Here is a 16641-nt window from a genome sequence, read left to right on the forward strand (position 1 = left end):
TTTGATGTCTTGACCAACAAATTCATCGTATTTATTTACTCTGCTCCTAGCATTGGTGTACATGCAGGTATACATGCAACTATTTTAGCATTAGCATTGGCATTAGCAGAGGCATATGATGCAAGAAAGCAAGCTTATTCAGCATCAGCCAAAAAAAACAAAAAAAAAAAAAAAAACCCACTCCCATTTCACCCCTCCGTTCGTTCGAAATACCTGTCCAGTTGAGCTTTAAATTTGTTTAGGCTATCAACTTCAACAACCAGTGATGGAAGTCGGTTCCACCAACCAACCACCCGCTGGCCAAAGGCAAATTTCCGCACATCTATCCGACATCCGTCCTTCCTCAATTTGAATTTATGCCCTCTGAGGTGATTATTCTGAGAAAGATGAAGAATCCCATTGGCATTGAGCATGCTCAAACCATTCAAAGCCTTATACACCTCTATCAGATCACCTCGCTGGTGCCTAGTCTCCAGACTCTGTAATTTGCAAAACTTAAGCCTTTCTTCGTAAGAGCAACCCTTTGTTCCATTTACTAATCTTGTTGCCCTTCTCTGTACCCGTTCCAGCAGCTCTACATCCTTCTTGAAATGAGGCCTCCAGACCTGTATACAGTACTCAAGATGTGGCCTTACCATTGCCTTATACAATGGAATAGTCACCTCCTTATCCCTGCTAGAAAAATTCCTGTATATCATTGACAAGACACCATGAGCTACTCTTGCAGCTCGTCTGCACTGCTCAGAGAACTTCATATCTGCCTGCACAATTACCCCCAGGTCCTTTTCATTCTCCACCACTGTCAGTGTAGTACCGCAGAGTTGATGCGTTGCTCTGGGGTTACTGTTTCCCATATGCAGCACTTTACATTTGTCGATGTTAAACCTCATTTGCCACCTCTCAGCCCATCTGTTCAACCTGTCCAGATCCTGTTGCAGCAGCATAGCGTCAGTATTGTCCTTAACGACCCTGCCAACCTTTGTATCATCTGCAAACTTGGACATTAAACTTGATATCCCATCATCAATATCATTCATAAACACCGAAAACAACAACGGACCCAACACTGAACCTTGAGGAACTCCACTAATAACATTAGTCCACGTTGAGCAGTGTCCATTGATTACCACTCTCTGTCTTCTGCCACTCAACCATCCCCTTATCCATAGCAGCAATTTGCCTCCAATGCCACACTGCTCCAATTTGTGCAGCAGTCTTCCATGTGCAACAGTATCAAAAGCCTTTCTAAGATCCAAATATATAATATCAAAGTTATTCCCTGCATCCAGTTCTTTTGTGACTACATCATAGTATCCAATCAAATTGGTCAGGCAAGACCTGCCCTTAACAAAACCATGCTGCGTCTGAGCTATAACTGAATTCTTGTCTAGATGATCCTGCAGTGCTTCTTTAACCAGTGCCTCCATTAATTTACCTGGAACAGAAGTTAAACTAACAGGTCTATAATTACTTGTGTCAGCCTTTGAACCTCCTTTGTGAATTGGGGTCACATTTGCACATCTCCAGTCCATAGGTACCTCCCCTGAGTCCAAGGAAGCTCTCATAATTATGGCTAAGGGTTTGCTTACTTCCTTTGCTGCCTCCTTTAATATAACTGGATAGATCCCATCCACCCCAGGTGCCTTTTTTATGTTTATCCCCAACAATCTCTCCTCCACTTTCCTCTCAGTTATTACAAAATCATCCAGCTCACTGCCAATGTTTACTTTACCTACATCATTCTCCTTCCTGAATAACTCCTCATGCGTGAATGTAGATGCAAAATACTCGTTTAGATTGTTAGCCACCTGAGCAGGATCCTCAACTGTTGAACCATCAATATCCAGTGGACCAATCTGATTCATCCCTTTCCTTTTCGAGTTCAAGTATGTAAAGAACTCTTTTCTGTTTTTCTTTGCATCCTTTGCCAAGGATTTTTCATAGTCTGCCTTTGCCTGCCTAATCTCCTTTGTGACTTGGTTACAGACCAACTTATATCTATCATAGGCTTCCATGTCACCCATTAATTTGTATGTATCCCATGCATTTTTCTTCTCTGCCACATGTCTCATTAGTTCATCTGACAACCATTTAGGCCTAAACCTTGAACAATATTTCTTAGTTGGTATGTAAAGCCTGGTAGCCTCCAAGATTAGTTCCTTGAATGCTTCCCATTTTGAGTTTGCTGTTGGTAACATCATCAGTTGGTCCCACTGTATAGAATTTAAATACTGTCTCAGACCATCATAGTCGCCTTTACGAAAACAAAAACCCTTCCCTTTACCTCTGATGGTAGTTACCTCCTTGAGTAAATCCCACTTCAACACACTGTGATCACTGCCACCTAGTGGTTCATTTATCTGCAGGTTCTTAATGCATGAGGAATCACTACTGATAATCAGATCAAGAGTATTGCTCCCTCTCGTTGCCTCACGAACATGCTGATGTAGAAAACAATCATCCAATAAATCCACAAAAGCCTTGCTAGTGTGCGAGTGACCAACCCACAAATTCCAGTCAATATCTGGGAAATTAAAGTCCCCCATTATAAGACTCTCTGATTTACTGGTCCACTCTATTTCCCTGTACAATATCTTATTATACTCATCAGAGTCATTAGGCCTATAGCACACTCCTACTCTCAATTTTGATTTCCCTATGCTTATGTCACACCAAACTGACTCGACGCTGCCCTGTCCATCGATGTCGACTGGCTTCACTTCCTTGGACTTTATGTGTTTCTTAATTAATAGCATAACCCCTCCTCCCCTCCTGTCCTGTCTATCCTTTCTATACACATTGTATTCCCCAAATTCCAGTTCCGCATTACTTATATCTGTGTGACACCACGTCTCTGATATCCCAACAATATCTGCCTTTGATGTTTTGAGCAATACCTCAAATTCATCAAATTTATTTACCAAACTCCTAGCATTGGTGTACACGCAGGTATACATGCACCTGTTTCTATTCTTAGCTACCCTAACACAACCCATGTGTTTACTTGTACCGCAATGACTCCCAGCAGTCTCTGAAATATCCTGCATCCTGTTTTTCAGACTTCTGCTCATTTCAATAGAAGCAGTGCAAGAATCACTTCCATCTCTGCCACTGGCTACTGTTAATCTATTAGTCCTTGTATCCCCCCCAACTAGCAGTTTTCCGACCCACCTAACACTGCCTCAAGTAAGAACAGGATAACACAATAACATGTATTCACTTGTTCCATGATTACTCCCAGCAGTCCTTGAAATACCCAGCACCTTTCTTTCCAGGCGGCTGCTGCTCACTCTAATAGAAGCAGTACAAGAATCACTTTTACCTCTGTGTGCGGCTATTGTTAATCTATTAGTCTGTATCTCCCGAAGCTAGCAGTTTTCAGAACCACCTAACACTGCCTCAATAGCAACAGCATATATTCTTACTCCCTTTCTATTTAAGTGTATCCCATCCCTGTAGAAAGTCTCTCTGTTAACAAACACTGACAATACTGAGAAAAATCCTAATCCCCATGAGCCTTACGATCTCTCCAGGGTTGAACTGAGTGACAAATCATCACATACTCCCTCCTATATTGTCTGGACAGAATTGCAAATACTTTCAAATTTAACCCAAACTTGTGACTTTTTCTCAGCATTGTCCAGTACTTGTGCATTAAGTCCTCAGATCTCCTACTCTTAATGTCATTAGTGCCAGTATTTGCAGCAATATTACTTTTGTGCTCTTAAAAGACGATATCTGCTCTATCATCATCTATTTGATGATAGACCTTGAATGGGCTGAGCAAGCTGAATTCTGATGGGATCCTTCGACTTGTTCAGATTACGAACCTATGGGGACATAAATTCAAATTAAGAAAAGACAGATGTAGAATAGATATGCGGAAATTTGCCTTTAGCCAGCGGGTGGTTAATTGCTGGAACAAACTTCCATCTGTCGTTGTGGAAGTTGATAGGTTGAATAAATTTAAGGAAGAACTGGGCAGGCATTTGGAGGGAATGGTGTGATTTTTTTTTTTTTTTTTTTGGCTGATGCTGCATAAGCTCATACACATGCTTTCTTGCATCACATGCCACTACTACTACTACTTTTGCCACTGGTAGACATACCCTGGTGCTATTACACCTATCCTTCTTGAACAATATATTTTCCATTTACCTAGTAGTTACTGGTTGACACAATATATTTCCCATTTTCCCAGTAGTTATTGGAGTCCAACTATAGTTGGTAACAACAGAGTCAACAAGAATAACTACCTCCTCTGGAACCAGTGCATTCTGCTGGGGGATTGCCATTGTGTTGCCTGATACACAAGTGTGAGCTCTGGCATTGAGCTTGGCAGCTGCGAGTTTGATGGGCCCCAACCCCAATTTAAATATTTCAAGGGCATCAATCCTGTTCTTCAAGCTCTCATAAAGGTCCATAACTATGCTGAGTTGGTGCCAACATGTTTTAGGAATAGTTGGCTTGCCAATAAGGAAATAAAAACTCAGTGAAAAACTTTAAATTGTATACAAGACTAATTTGCTCAATATTAAATATAAAATTCTTCAGAATTAACTTCTTTCATGACACAGGACTCAAAACCTTGCAGCTACATTAATAACTAAAAATCAGTTATTTTAGCCCTATTAGTCAATAAGAAGATATGAACTCAATTATTAGTAATCCATTGATAGCAGACAAGTAAATTTAAGCCTGCATAAATTTCGATAAAAATTACAAGTAAATATTTTTTAAATGTAACTAATGGATAAATATTCAAAATAAAATGAAATAATTAAAAGTTGTATAGCACTTTTAAATCTATTATATGAATAATTTCTATTTTTTTTTTTAAGTGCAAATGATTTTCATTAAAGTAAGCCTTAGGACTTTTCACAAGATGCTATTATATTCCATTATAGATCTTGCAATATCCTGAAGTAAATAAAGCACTTGAACTGAGAAAGAAAAAAGGCAATAAATAAAATTTTAAATTTACCCTGAGTGATTATCCTGAAAGGATGATCATCATCCAGAAGTGTATGATTACAGTAAGATAGAGCTGATACAAAGAACATTTGCTGGTGACCTTGTATTTATGATTTCATGAAGACCCACACATGCTAGTGCATTCAATGCCTTCATGCTGTCCTTAGGGCCATGGTAAAATCACTACAAGCTACTAGACTCTCAGCTACATGATTGCAGCCCACTGTAACTGAGGCAGAGTCTGGCCTATTAAAACTTTCTCTTGTCAATTGTTAATTTTATAAAAAACAAGATCACGTGAGAAATTTGAATAAGGAAAATTTATACTCCTTGTATGCATAAACAAGAACCTCATATAGGGTTTGTAATGTGATGTTCATTTAATTAAAATATTTATCATGATGTAAAAATAAATTTCGGAAGGATAGCATTCAGGAAATATAGTCACATACTGAGGAGCAATATCCCAATTAGTTTGAAACGTAAATAATGAACCAATGTATACTCCCCACCATGACTTATTTTTTTTTTTTTTTTGGTAGTTCTTGGCGCATCAGCTTCTGTGGCCATAGTGCACCTCCCAAAGTTTTTGCAGTACTTTGATCCAAGCCCGAGGCGGCATTCGAACCCGCGACCTTTGGGTTGCCAGGCAGGCACTTTACCCACCTGGCTAGCCCGGTCGGCACCATGACTTATGGAAGTGAAACTTGGGCACTCACCAAAAGAATGGAAGAGAAGCTGAAAAATACACAGCTAAGAATGGAATAAATTATATTAGGAATCAGATTATTGGATAGGATGAGAAACAAATGGATTAGGCAGCGAACACAAGTAAAGGACATTCTTATCAAAACTAAAGAACTGAAATGGACTTGGGTAGGACACAGCTTGAAGACATGACAGATGGACTAAGAAAACAACAGAATGGTACCCAAGAGGAGCTAAAACAAAACTTGGAAGACAATAATGGAGACAGACAGATGAAATTCACGAGTTCGTGGGTAGTAAATGGATGGCCATTGCACAAAACAGAAGAAACTGGAAAGTTGCTGGAGAGGCCTTCGTCCTGCAGTGGATTGAAAATGGCTGATGATGATGATATAAAGCATTGGAACAGTTCGTTTCTTAAAGAGTAATAGAGTTCTCTACTTGGGAAGAGTTAATTATTTCAAGTGCATGAAGAGAGAAATTCATTGTGAAGAGATTCAAAATATGAGCTATTTCAAATAATTAAACCTTTTATGCAAAACTGTTTGCTCTCACTTTGTAGCTATATGCAAAAATGATTCTTATGCATTTAGTATGCAGTTACTATAAGAATTTCCATAGTTTGAAGCTTTGCACTAAAATGCACAAATCCAAAATAAATTAATGCTGAAAAGTGTCCTTTTTGTCACTGTCCGGTGGTAAAAAGGACACTTTTCTGCATTAATGTTACAATGTCATCAGTAATATCAGACCTTATCAATTCTCATCCACAAACTAAGTACAGGTGTAAAGGTTGGCAGGGTGGATAATGATAGGAATCAAGATATACTAATGAAATAAGACCTAGAAAACTTGGGCAGATGAATTAATTGGGAAATTGAGATTTAACATTGACAAATGACATGAGGGTAGCAGTAATATCTAGAACAACATAAACACTAAAAAAAAAAAAAAAAAGACCTGGGTGTAACTGTACTGTCCAACATGAAGTTCACTAAGAAGTGTAGATAGGCTCCTAGCAGCCTGTCTGCACTACTCATGGAGTTCTGTTAATGACATATAGGAATACAGGTAAACCCCCACTTAACGCTGATAATTTGTTCCCAAAAAAAGAGTGCTAAGTGAATCAGTGCTAAGCGAGCGGCGTATTCCCTTAACGTAACATATGTATTTGTGAGTTGCAGTCTATGCCATAGAATGTTTCCTAATTAATAATAAACATTAGCGAAAAGATGCACAAATGTCGGTCAAAATATTTAATATTAAAAATTTGTGCATATAAAATATTTTCCATTACATACGTATATAATTATGTGGTAAGTAACTACGTATCAAAATGAAACTCAAAATCATGAATTTATTAATCCAACGGCCCTGGGCTGTCGAGTTTTCGTAATTTTGGTCGATTTGGGGCTGTACTTTGGCCATCTTCCTAGTAAATTAAAAGGGGTTTTTTTTACTTTAAAATCCATGCAGCGTTACCACCCAACAATAAAGTCAACTGATCCTTTGCCACTTTTGAAGCCTGGTATGCTTTTTTTTTTTTTTTTCCTTCTTTTAATATGAAACTTCTTTAGGCATTCGTTTCCAAAAAAGTCCTGTTTCATCTATGTTAAAAACTTGTTGTGAAGTTTAACACCACTCTTCAATAATTTTTAGAAGTTCTTTTTTGAAAGTTTTGGCTCCTTCTTCATCTGCACTTGCAGCTTCTCCCTGGATTTTAATCTATCTTACCAGCCCTTACTAGTTTTAAATGGTTCTGCATTTTTTTTTTTTTTTTTTTTAAGGTGAGCTTTCTTTAGACCATCATGTAGGCTAATTGCTTTTTCTTTAACAATATTTAATTTAACAGAATTGTGCATTGGATATTATCTTCAATAAAATTATTTAGAAGTCTCTCCATTTCAATTATAATAGCCAGCCTAATTGCTTGCAGTGGAACAGCTGTCTTTCCCGCTGCTAAAATTAATTCTTTATTTTTTATAATTGTTCTTACAGTTGAACCTGCTAGTCCTAAATTATTGCACACATCCACTTGTCATTGAATGGAATCGATTCACTTCAAAAACGTATAATTTAATTTTCAAATTCAGTATTTTTCTTACCTTAGTAGGCTTCGTACCGCGTCCAGACGTTGTTCCTTTTTCAATTCTTATCCGCCATTATTAATCTTTGAAAATGTAACTGTGTTGCATTAATTATGATACAATGTTCGAGTAAACTGCCTGTTACGGATGATGTCTAACACTGTACCGAGTGATGACTAGACTTCGGATAAATGCATATATCGCAAATATTACAAGCAATATACTTGATCATTTTTTAAAATGTTGATCGTAACAAGTCATTATAGTGCAATTAAATTAGCAGGGGAGAAAATTTCACTGAGTGGTAAAATTTCGTAAGTCAGCTTGGAAAACTTTGCTATTCATTTTCAAGCTATCGACTACATCAGATGAAATGTTTTCATTGAACATGCCAAAAATTCAATCTGTACGTGGGTAAAAGAGCATTATAAGGATTTGTGACAGCGTTAGAGTGAGATATGAGTTATAATATAAAAAAAGCATTATAGCGAATCAGTGTAGAGCGAACTGCAGTATAACGAGGGACTGCTGTATTACCAGCAGTAACAAGGAAGTGATTATCCTGTAGCAAAGAGCACAAGTTTGGCAGCATCTTCAGAAAATTCATTTTATAAAGATGTGAATCTGTTAGAATGGGCAAGGGAAGTAACCAGATTTGTCAAGTTGAAGTTGAAGGAATAAATGAAAAAAAAAGAAGTTGGTTTTGTGAGTTTGAAGTTGGACAGTAAATGGATGTTGATTGGTTGTGACAGGTATATGGACTGATCTGGAAGAGATAGAGAGGAGAAATTTACAGAAGCCAATTCAGAAGTATAGTGCCCATGGAAGTACCTACAGAAAAGGCATGCAGCAGAAAATGATTATCTTGAGGTTGTCCCAGACATTCTCTCAGATAAGCCAGACAAGCTGTACTTGCTACTTGGGAGTCTAAAATACTGATGGAACTGATATTCCGGTGACATTCAAGTCAATTGGACCATATGGTCCTTGAGGTTGTCACAGACATTCTCTCAGATATGCCAGACAAGCTGTACTTGCTACCTGGTAGTCTAAAACGCTGATGGAACTGATATTAGGGTGACACTCAAGTCAAGTAGACCCAATTTCAGCCAAATTCTGGAAGGTCTGTGACAGCCAAATCTTCTGTCTGCACCTTTACAATGGTGGGACTGTTAGTTATCCTGGGTATAACCCCCATGCACAAACACACTGTGGGCAATCATCCAGGTGTGAACCAACGTAAGCAGCGGTTGAGGTGTGGCACCCACACCACAAGGAGAAATGCTGCCCCTCTGTGTTACCAGGCAATACTAGGTGGTAGATGACTCACATCAACTGGTGCAATACCACCACTTTGCTTATTGGAGGCTTGAAGTGGTGGAATTCATGTTTAGTCTACAGAGCTAAGTTCTGGTCAATCCTTGCCAATCTCTTCCATCATGCGGTACAATTGATGACTTTTGAGGTTATGATGGACATCATGGCAAGATCCAATCTTCCTTACATTTGAGGGTACAGCTCTAAAATTGTGTTACACCGAATCAAACATATTTAGAGGGTACAGCTCTAAATTTGTGTTACACCGAATCAAACATATTGGTAACTCTTTAGGAGGCTTCCGCATCAGCTAGTGTATAATCTTCCTACCTCTACTCTGCCAGCAATGACTGTAGGGAGTACGAGTAGTGTGTGCTGGGGGGGCATTGTCAAGGCCACGTTATGTCAAGGATCTGGGTATATTCTTACCATGTGTACACCATATCCAAAAATTTCACTACTTCGCACAGCATGTTTCCCCCCCCCCCACTTTTTCTTACTATTGAATACACCATGAATTGCAAAACTAATAGAGCAAGCTTATTTGCAAAAAGATCTAAACCTCCCAAACACTTCCTAGTTCATTTCACAAATATACGTGGTCTCAATTCTAATCTCAACGATGTCCATTTCCACTTACAGTCTGCCAAACCCCATGTACTTTTTCTGACAGAATCTCAGTTATCGGTTGATTCAACTACTGTTCATCTCAGTTGTCCAAACTATTCGCTGTATGATTACTTTCACCTCAAAGGTGGTACTTGTGCATAGTCCGTTCCGATATTCCCTGTCAGAGATAACAATTTGGAATCTCCTCGTTTCAATCTTCTATGGCTTAAAATATATACCTCATTGTGTCAAATTCATATGTTGTCTCTACCGTTCTTCCAACTCCACTAATCACTTGGAGCTCTTTGACTTCCTCTCTTTACAACTCGACTTTCTCCTGTCCAACTTTCCTAACATTGAGGTAATTTTCCTTGGTGATTTTAATGTTCACAACTTCAGCTGGCTTCTGTTTTCTAGTCACACCAACCCAGCTGGACAAATTGCTGAGGCTTTTGCAATTACTAATGACCTTACACAGATTGTTCATTTGCCTACAAGGATACCGGACAATCCTCACCATACAGCCAGCACGCTTGATCTTTTTCTCACAAACAACTCTTCTAAGTACACGGTCGAAGTGACAGGCCCTTTAGGCACTTCAGATCACAACTTGGTGATTGTCTCTTCTCCAATGGAGCCTTTATCTCATGACAATTCCCAACGTCATGTTGTTTGGCATTACAAGAATGCAAAATGGGATGACCTGCAAGATTTGTTTTCTTCTTTTCCTTGGTCGGACTACCGTTTCAAAACTTCTGATGTCAATGTTTGCTCAGATCGTGTCAGTGAAATTATTCTTGTGCGAATGGCATCCTTTATCCCACACTCCACTTTAAAATCTCGTCCTTTATCTAAACCTTGGTTTTCCAATAAATGTGCTAAGCAAAAGCTTGCAACAATTGTAAAGCAGTTATTAATCAGTCCAAACTAGATTTTAAACAGTCTAAGAGTAGAAAACTTGCTTCTTGCCTTAATGGTAGTCAAGCATTCTGGTCTCTTGCCAAAGCTATTGGCTACAACTTTTGCCCATCTCTTCACCCACCTCTGTCAAAACCAGATGGTTCTGTTGTCACTTCGGCCAAGGATAAAGCTGACCTGCTAGCATCCCATTTTTCTTCCAACTCCTGTATTAATGATCTTGGTAAAACACCTCCCACCATTCCCAACATGCTCCATTCAATGCCTCCTGTGGTCTTCAGTCAAAAGGATGTCAGAAGGATTTTGACAAATCTTGATGCTAAGAAAGCTCCAGGTCCTGATGGTATTTCTCCACTTGTTCTCAAAACCTGTTCTCCTGAACTTTCAGCTGTTCTTTGCCATCTTTTTTCACTTTCTTATTCCAAAGGTGGTTTTCCTTCTGCTTGGAAATTTGCTCATATCCAGCCAGTTCCTAAAAAGGGTGACACATCCCTCCCATCCAATTATCATCCCATTGCAATTACTTCTACTCTTTCTAAAGTAATGGAGAAATCATGTAACCGCCAACTCTTAAACTACATAGAAATCTTCCGTCTGATCAATGATCGCCAGTACGGATTCCATCAGTGTCGATCCACTGGTGATATTCTGGCTTATGTTACCCATTTATGGACAAATTCAATGGAAAAGTTTGGTGAAACCAGTGCTACCATGTAGGCAGGCAAGGCAATTGCCTCCGGGCCTGTGCCCTTTATGGGCCCAGCATCTTTGGGTATTTCCTGTTTTTGCAATTTTCATTAATTAAGTAGGGGCTCGAACATGTTCTTTTTGCCTCCGGACCTGAAAAAGGGTAGTTACGCTACTCGGTGAAACACAAGCAGTTGTCCTTGACATCTCAAAGGCTTTTGATCGTGTTTGGCATAAAGGTCTTCTAAACAAGCTTCCATCTTATGGTTTGCCAACTGTTTTTAGTAATTGGTTATCCAGTTTTCTCTTTGATCACTCACTGAGGGTGATGTTAGATGGTTCTCTGTCTTCTAACTTCTCCACTAATGCTGGTGTCCCCCCCAAGGTTCAGTTCTTTCCCCCACTCTTTTTCTCTTGTATATTAATGACCTTCTTCCATTGACTGGAAATCCTATCCATAGTTTTGCAGATAATAGCACATTGCATTCCATTTTCCATGTTGAGAAATCTTGCTCTGCACAATCAGCTTCAACTTCTCAAATATCCACTACCAATTCCTTAAATGCCGATCTCCAGGTAATTCTCCAGTGAGGCAAAAACAACTTGGTTGATTTCAATCCTTTTAAAACTCAGTCGTGTTATATCTTGCAAAAAGGATTCTTCTGCTCTTTCTTTGGTGACACTCCGATTTCTAGGCAAAATGATATATCTCTTTTGGGGATTACCCTGACTTCTAATCTCTCTTGGCACAAGCACATTACAAATATTGCTTACTCTGCATCTAAAAAAATTTGTTTTCTCTTTTGCTCTCGGTGTTACTTTTCTTCCAAACAGCTGTTCACTCTGTACAAATCACAAATCTGCCCTACCGTGGAATATTGTTTCCACATCTGGGGCGGTGCCCCCAAAACCTCTCTCAGGCTTCTATATTTGATTCAGAAGAGGTCAGCTGGGTTAATTAATGACTCATCTCTAACAGCATCTCTCCTCTCACTGTCTCATAGATGTGCTGTCTCCGTTGCATGCCTTTTCTACAAATACTTTTATGGGCACTGAACTGGCTTCTATAATTCCCGCTCTCTCTCTGTTAAAACAGTCTGAACACGTGCCGCCACCAACAAACATCCATTTACTGTCCAACTTCAAACTCACTGAACCAACTTTTCATCTTCCTCGTTTATTCATTCAACTGCCATTTTCTGGAACAACCTTCTTTCATATTTCTTTCCTGAAAATTACAGTCTAGAGAAGTTCAAGTCTAATGTGAACAAATATCTTCTCTCGTCTTCTTAACCTCCAACCCAAGCACGGTACTAAATACTATAGGTTCTAATACCTCTTGTATTTGGATTTTTCATAAAAAAAAAAAAAACTATGAGACGGAGTGGAAAGACTTTGTAAGAAACTGGTCATTAATTAACTTCACTGTCCTGTTTTGACTGGAGTCTAGTGGCTTGAGAGAGAGAGGTTTCGTGGCACCACCCCAGATGTGGAAACAATATTCCATGGTAGGGTGGACATGAGATTTGTTTAAAAATGAAGTTTGTTAGCGTACAAGTTAGTGCAATTGCATCATTTCTGTACGTAGCCAACTACTTAAGTAATTATAAATTGGCATCATTAAGTATATCTCATTGTGAATACCTTCACGAGTTGCCATGATATTGCACCTTGAATAAGTAATGCTTCACCATACTTATTATCAGCAGATACCATCACCCATACAACACCATTTCGGAGCTTATTGGCTCCTCATCAGTGTGGAGGCAGGTGCCCTGGTGTTGCAATGATGACAACCCAGTTGCGAAGTATAATTCAACAATATGAGAGCTGCCTGATGGTGTGGATTAATTTAGATTACAGAATAGTTTAGGGCTGAAGCCTCAGGTTACGTAGGGAGTTAACTAGTGCAAAATATGTATGATAGTTAACCCCCTATGTAACCTGAGGCTTCAGCCCTAAACTATTCTGTAATCTAAATGAGGTTTGTTTAAAAGAAAAGTAATGCCAAGGGCAAAAGGGAAAGCTCAGTGTTTCAGATGCAGAGGAAGCAATATTTGTGTTGTACTTATGACAAGAGAGAGAGAGAGAGAGAGAGAGTTATCCATAATAGAGATATGTGATCTTGTCTAGAAATCAGAGTATAGACTGCTTTTTATGCGATATAAAGCAGGACAATGAGTTTTAGAAGATTTGGAATTAACTAAGTTATCATTTCCACACTGGAGATCACCATTTAAGTAGCTGGTGGTGGACATTTGATAGTGGAAGCTGTTTGTGCATGGCAAGGTTTCTTAAACTGGAAGATGAAATGCAATGTGGTATCATCAGCTAAACTATGGATAGGTTTCCAGTCAGTAGAAAGTCAAAAATATACAAGAAGAAAAGAGTGGGAGAAAGAACCAAACTTGTGGAACACACCAGCATTAGTGGAGAAGATAGCAGACAGAGAGCCATCTACTATCACTTGCAGAGAGCAATCAGAGAGAAAACTGGATACCTAATTGCAAAAAACAATTGGCAATCCATAAGATGGAAGCTTGGCAGAAAGATCTTTATGTCAAATAAGATCAAATGGCTAAAAAAATTTCCAGAGCAATTACTTGAGTTTCACCAAACTTTTACATTGAATTTGTCCATAGATGGGGGTAGCATAAGCCAAAATAACACCAGTGGATTGACACTGACAGAATTCGTACTGGCAATTGCTGATCAGATAGGTTTCAAGATAAGTAAGAGTTGGAAGTTAATGGATTTCTCCATTAATCTAGAAAGAGTAATGGAGGTGTAGGGCATAGTGCATAGTAGGGGAATTCTAGTGTTTTAATTGTGGTAAATAGGTATCCCAAAAATTTTGAATCATGTAGGTTAGATCATTAATTAGATAATTTTATTATTTATTATAATTAACTTAATTTTACAAATGTAATGGCATAGCGTAAGTTATATAACATAAACTTGATATTGTTATACGCATTATTTCTACATGACTGGTGAATAGAGTAGTGTTACTATTGCATTTAAGTATATTAGTTTAGTATGATATTCTCAATTAAACTGAATTTATGAGAGCCTGAAAGTAGGGTGGATGCCCTCAAAGGAAATAAAATCAAGAAGACTATCAAGCTTTCAGCTGCCCAACACATTGCCAGTGCTCACACTTTTGCATCAGGCAACACAATGGCAATCCCCAAGGCATAATACATGTGCATCACACAGGAGGTAGTTATTGTTAGTGACTATTGCCAGGGAAATATATTGTGCAAGAAGGATAAGTAGAATAGGATCAGGGTATGTCTGCCAGCAGCAAAAATAGATGATGATAGAGCAGATATCATCTTTTAATGGCACAAAAAGCAATATTGTTGTACACATTGGCACTAATAACATTACAAGTAGGAGGTCAAACAACTTAATGAACCAGTGCAGGGCAATGCCAAGAAAAAGGTCAAGTTAGGGTTTACATTTGAAAGTGTCTGTATTTCTTCCCAGATGTGTTACAAGGGAATACTTGATGGGCTGTCACTCAATTTTTCCCTGGAGAGATTGAAAGGCTCATGGGGGTAGAATTTTTCTTAGCATGGTCGTCTGTGCTTGATAACAGGAGAGGCTGATTCTACAGGGATGGGATACACTTAAACAGAAAGGTGCAAGAATATTTTCTGTTGTTATTGTGGCAGTGTAAGGGGGGTGTGTGTGTGTGTGTGTGTGTGAGAGAGAGAGAGAGAGAGAGAGAGAGAGAGAGAGAGAGAGTTTAGGGGTGCATAAGCTGCATGGGCTACAGTCAGTGCACCTATTCATAGGAAAAAGCTAAAAACAAAGTTCTTTTAATGTCAACTCCATTTTTATTACGAAGATCTTTTAGAATTTATGATGTAGTCCAATTTTTTTTAGAAAAAAGAAAAATTCATTGATGTTTACATCCTCGACAATAATATGTCATAGATTTGTCAAAGAAAACAGGATGGATGGATGTTCTGTCATGTTGATAGTGCAGACATTCAATCAGGAAATGTTTCACTGTCAAAAGTTCTGAACAGTGTGGACACTGAGGACGATCCTCTCCTGTCAGTATGTGTGTCCTATGTGTGTCCTATTTGTTCCTGTATAAGTACCACTTCTTCTCTTCTCACTGTTTTGGTGCTAGAGTGCCAAGCTTTGGTTCCTGTTTTAATTGGTAGAGTTTATTATTGGTTTGGGTGTGCCATAAAACTCTTTCCACTGTACGAGACATGCTGTTTGTATAATGTGATTATAGTCAGAGGATGGGACTGGGGGCAGAGGTTAAATCAAAAATTGATGGATTTTTGGCAGTTTTATCAGCAAGTTCATTTCCCTTTATCCCTGAATGTGCAGGGATCCAGCAAAAGGTCACTGATTGATGACGTTCTTCAATTTTCAATAGGAGACTTCTGATTTGATTTAACACAAGGTGAACCCTATAAGAAGAAGAGTTTTCCAATGCTGCATTTGAGCTGAGAGAATCCATGTATATATTATGTATTTTACAGATGAGTAGAGATTCAGGTTTTCTAAATCTAATTTTATTGCATGAAGTTCTGCTGAGAAGCTGCTATACTCAGGTGGATGGGCAACCAAAATGATGGCAGTTAGGTGGTTCTGAAAACTTCTAGCTTCGAGAGATACACAAACTAATAGATTAACAATAGCTACACACAGAGGTGAAACTGATTTTTATACTGTTTCTACTGGAATGAGCAGTAGCCTGGAAAGCAAGGCATCAAGAATTTCATGCCCTGCTGTGGTCACAGAAATGGTAAATATGGGCTGTGTTAACATGTAAGAACACGTACGCTGATGCTAGGAGCATAGTAAATAAACATGATGAATCTGAAGGACTAGTCGAGGCATTGAATTCGGATTTTTTTTATTATTATTATTAGCTATATGGTGCAAAGAAGCCTGAGGCTTTTGCTGCACCAGCCAAAAAAAAAAAAAAAAAATTCCCGAGTTACCCAGAGAGTCAGAAGTAGAGGGAATCACCAAGAAAGAGAAGAATGATGATATCCAGCTCAGGACCGAGATATCATCATTCTTCTCTTTCTTGGTGATTCTCTTCTACTTCTGACTCTCTCTCTCTCTCTCTCTCTCTCTCTCTCTCTCTCTCTCTCTCTCTCTCTCTCTCTCTGGGTAACTTAGGATTTTTTTTTTTTTTTTTTTGGCTGGTGCAGTAAAAGCCTCAGCTTCCTTGCACCATATAGCTAATGATAATAATTTAAAAAAAATTTTTTTCTTCTATCTGGTGTTACTCAGATATAAGGGATACAGAATTTGAATATGGAAAGTACAATGTATACAAACAGGATAAAGGGGTGGGTTA

General features: G+C 38.6%; 1 protein-coding gene across 1 annotated transcript in view; it reads right to left on the bottom strand.

The window, feature by feature from the left end:
- The window catches only part of LOC150076217 (uncharacterized), a 385004-nt gene that overhangs the window by 184989 nt on the left and 183374 nt on the right, over nucleotides 1-16641 (bottom strand). The gene's annotated exons all lie outside the window — the stretch shown is intronic.

The sequence above is a fragment of the Mastigoproctus giganteus genome, chromosome 13, assembly GCF_048544385.1.
Source record: "Mastigoproctus giganteus isolate SK-2022 chromosome 13, ASM4854438v1, whole genome shotgun sequence".
NCBI classification, from domain to species: domain Eukaryota; kingdom Metazoa; phylum Arthropoda; class Arachnida; order Uropygi; family Thelyphonidae; genus Mastigoproctus; species Mastigoproctus giganteus.